Genomic DNA, 4685 nt, shown 5'->3' with positions numbered 1-4685 from the left:
TGTTTTCTCAATAACTAGTGTGACCATAAAATGTATCATCCAAACACTGAGAATGAAATAAAGTGCTATTTGTAATTTTACCAGGACAAACAGAAAACAGACTGTAAGTCATATTTTTAGCCTGTACGTAGGAGATAAGTACTTTATGGATGATCTAGCCTAGGCACAGCAGTAATATCTGCAATTTTGAGTAATAAACACTTTGAAATTTACCTCCAAGGAATGACCTATCTTTAGCAAATGCCAGGTAAGTCTCACTGTAGAGATGTGCCTATAATGAGACAATTTAGTAAGCTTAAAGATTTATTACTTTTCAAAAGTAGTATGATTAAACTGTATCAGCATTTGAAAATGTGATTCACAAGTTGTAAGAGAAGCTGGGAAAGAAGGTCCTGTTTTTGATGGCCTGTGAAATGAACTAGACAATTCTTTGGACTTGCTTACCTTCATGATTAATGTGTCATAATGATAATATCTATATAATTCTCAATAAATCAGGAATGCCTGATTATGCCCTTATAATAAAATTTACTTATGAAATCAGTGAACATCACTCACGACTAGCATTGTCAAAATTACTTTTAATCACATGATTAACCTGTAACATTTATATTTCATTATTTCTCATGTCCCAAATGGGAGAATGCTAGTGAAACCTGTTTAGGGTATTGGTTAAAGTCTATATATTATTTTGGTGTGTTATCTATTAAGAACTTTTGCTTATAAAAATTGATTTTGCTATTTAATTTGTAATTTACTTCAGAAAATAATTAGCACAAATTCTTATTTTTCTAGTTTATTTGATAAACAAATGAAAATATTAGACTTATTACATATATAATTAACTATAATGCTATGTAATGGTTTAAAAATATCACAAAATACAATGACATGAACTGCTTTTGTGTCTCTTAAGATAGAAGTTTGACCATAAACTTTACTTTTTTTTTTTTAATCAAGGACCATGGATTTATTATGACATATTTCCTAGTAGTTATAATGTCTTTTTTAGCATGTGTGTCTAAATTCTCATTAATGCCTTTCTGTATTATGTAAACAGCACAGAAAATGTCTGTATTAGAATGTTTAAAAATGTCTTTGTTTCATTAACTCAAAGGATATGCCTAATATGTATTTAAATTCAATAAAATGTACTCTGAATTAAAAATTTAAGTATTATAAAATGTATTTTAAATTTAAAATTTTTAATAATCACTTAAATATGAATTTAAAGGCACTAGATAATAGAAAACACTGACTTTTTTATTTTTGATTTTTGATCATACACCCAGGAAATTCAAGTTTTGTAAAACAATTCATGCTTCTCAAGTCCAATAAAAAAAACTGCCTACAGCTGGGATTCTGTATTTTGACACATCAAATAGGAAGTTAGAAAGGAATTTTCAAAACATACCAAGATATATTTAGAAAATTTAAAAGACAACTGTGGCCTTGACAAAAATGGACATTTAAAATGAAATTAATGTATAGAACATATTTGCTTGTTGTCCTGGGTGATTTTTTTCCCCAACATTGCAGTGTCATTTTCAATTGGTTTAGCAAAAACAGTTACAAAATATTTCAAAATTTGTATTCTATGTCTACTGCTACAAAAGAGAATCAATATTCCAAACAGAGCATTTTAATGATCCTGCCAGTCAGTCAAGGTAAAAAGAAAAACACATTAGGGAGAATAATAGCATACTTCACTATGTATTTATACTTGACTCTTACTTTAATTGAAATAATTAAATATATATATTAAAATGATGAATGGCTAATAAAGAAGTGTTTGTGTTGTAAAGCATATGAAGCCAATTTAAAAGGAGTGAGTAACTGTATTTGGGCAGTGACTAGATTAAAAAAAAAAGAAATGATTGGGGAGATCCATGTCTGGAAATATGAAGTTGACATATTTTCCTCTATTCCTCCATCCAAGTATAGCTAACAATCTTGTGCCTTATTAAATAAGTAAATATTTAATATTTACAGTAAAATATTCTGAAAAGTGAGGACAAGAATGCAGATCAACTAGGAACTTTGGGAAACAAGTTATGACACACCAATGAGATTCCTGATTCTAGGTGCTAGAGAAGCCAACAGCCTGGAAAAACCAATGGGTTCAGGTACAGAAAGCCCCCCTCTCTTTAGCCAAAGAGCCAGGAAAGGAAAAATCTAGCGAGGCAGAAAGACATTTAAATAATAACTATTCTTCTCCAGCCAAACACCACCACTGTGGCTCCCCCATGCACGACCAGCAGCAAAAGTTGATTGGGGAGCTGAGACTTTTAACCCACCTGGTGGTAGTAAGGCGCCTCTCCCACTCCTAGTGGAAGGCTGAATTCCCACTTCCATCCTAGAGGAACAAGGTACCCCTCCTTCCCTGGATGTCAATGGAGGCAAAAGAACTTGGATTTCCAACTCTACCTGACAGTAACCAGGTGAAGTACCCCTTTTCCCACCAAAGTGTCTCACAATACCTAAAGTATCCAGGTTTCAATAAAAACCTCACTCGTTTTACCATAAATCATGAAAATGTCTCGCTGAATAAGAAAAAACAATCAACAGATGCCAATACCATGATGAAAACAGAATTATCTGATGATGATTTTAAAACAACCATTATCAAAATGCTTCAGTGAGCTTTATGAACAAATGAAAAAAAAAGCAAATAAATAGAAAGTATCAGAAAATAAATAGAAGATATAAGGAAGACCCAAATAGAAATTTTAGAACTGAAAAATACAATAACTGAAATTTTTTAAAAAACTCAGTAGATAAGCTCAACAGCAGGATGGAGATGATAGAAGAATAAATCAGTCATACTCAAGACAACAATAGAAATTGCCCAATCTACAACATAGATCATCTAGACTAAAAAACATGACAGAGCCTTAGGGACCTGTGGGGTAACAACAAAAGATAAACATTTGTGTTAATGGAGTCCCAGAAGGAGAAGGGAAATGGCAGCACTGAAGACGTACTCTGAGAAATAAGTAATGGCTGAAACTTTCCCCAAATTTGGCAAGTGACATAAACCTACAGATTCAAGAAGCTATGCAAATAACACACCATAAACCCAAAGAAATCTATGCCAAGACACACTGTAATCCATGTTGTCAAAACTAAAATAAATAATCTTGAAAGCAGCAATACAGAAACACCTTATCTGTTGGGACAAAAACAAACTGAATGACAGTGGGTTTCTTATCAAAAACGATGAAGGACAGAAAGGAGAGTCACAGCATTTTTCAAATGCTCAAAGTACTGTAAATCCAAAGTTCTATATCTGGTGAAATGATCCTTCAATAATGAAGTAGAAATCAAGACATTCTCAATGAGGGACAACTAAAGAACTTTGTCACCATCAGACCTACCCTAAAAGAATGGCTAAAGAAAGTTCTCTGCAGGGGGTGAGCAGGTGGGGCTCACACCTATGTGGCCGGGTGGGGAGCCCGGGGGATGGGGGAATGAGGAGGCGGGGCAGGTCTCGCAACACCGTGCTTCGGCTCACATGGGCATTGGGTGCATGGTTGTAGCTGCCTGGTGGCGGGAGAAGTGGCGCTCGAGCCAAGGGACGTGCAACTGCCCTCACGTGGTCATGGAGGTGCTGCAGTGGCTACCGGCCCCTGGCTGGAGCCGAAAGCTACTGCTGCTGCAGCTGCTGCTGTTCCTGCTGCCGGCCAAAGCTCTGTGGGGCTTGGAGGTGGAGGAGAGGCCCCCAACCCACGAAGAGGAGTGCCACTTCTATGTGTGTAGACAAGTGTACCTGGTGGGTAGGTGTCCCAGGTTTCGGTTGCCTGCACCTCAGCAAAGCCAAGATTTCCAAGCCAGCACCTTATTGGGAAGGAACAGCTGTGATAAATGGAGAATTTAAGCAGCTGGAAGTTAACTGATTATTGTGGGAAATACCTGGTTTTTTTCTTCTACCCACTTGATTTCACTTTGTGTGTCCAACTGAAATCAGTTATTCTTTGGTAATAGAATTGAGGAATTCAGATCCATAAACACTGAAGTGGTAGCATGCTCTGTCGATTCACAGTTTACCCATTTGGCCTGGATTAATACCCCTCGAAGACAAGGAGGACTTGGGCCAATAAGGATTCCACTTGTTTAGATTTGAACCATCAGATCTCAAAGGACTAGAGTGTATATCTGGAATACTCAGGCCACACTCTTAGAGGTCTCTTCATTACTGATGACAAAGGAATCCTAAAACAGATTACTCTGAATGACCTTCCTGGGAGTAGATTTGTGGATGAGACACTGCATTTGGTTCAAGCATTCCTGTACACCAATAAACATGGAGAAGTCTGCCCTGGTGGTTGGAAACCTGGTGGTTGGAAACCTGGTGGTTGGAAACCTGGTGGTGAAACAGTAATCCCAGATCCAGCTGGAAAACTGAAGTATTTTGATAAACTGAACTAAAAAATACTTCCTCAGTTCTTGATGCTTGAAACTTCTCTATAAGGTTCAGTGTTTTATTACCAAAAAAAAAAAAAAAAAAGTTCTCTGGAGAGAAAGCAATTATAAAAGAAGAAATTTGGGAACATCATGAAGAGAGAAATAACAATGGAAAAGAATAAAAATATCAGTGAATACAATAGACTTTCTTCTCTTGGTTTTCTCTATTATTTTTGACTGTTAAAGCAAAAATTACAACATTGATCTGGTTGTCAATATAA

General features: G+C 35.9%; 1 pseudogene across 1 annotated transcript; it reads left to right on the top strand.

The window, feature by feature from the left end:
• The first annotated feature begins 3436 nt into the window (after positions 1-3436).
• LOC308615627 (peroxiredoxin-4-like) lies at positions 3437-4458 on the top strand (annotated as a pseudogene). The gene has a single exon. The product of its transcript is annotated as a peroxiredoxin-4-like (transcript).
• Positions 4459-4685: the final 227 nt, after the last annotated feature.

The sequence above is a fragment of the Mesoplodon bidens genome, assembly GCF_964165515.1.
Source record: "Mesoplodon bidens genome assembly, chromosome: 4".
Lineage (NCBI taxonomy): Eukaryota > Metazoa > Chordata > Mammalia > Artiodactyla > Ziphiidae > Mesoplodon > Mesoplodon bidens.
This window is presented reverse-complemented; position numbering and strand designations above follow the sequence as displayed.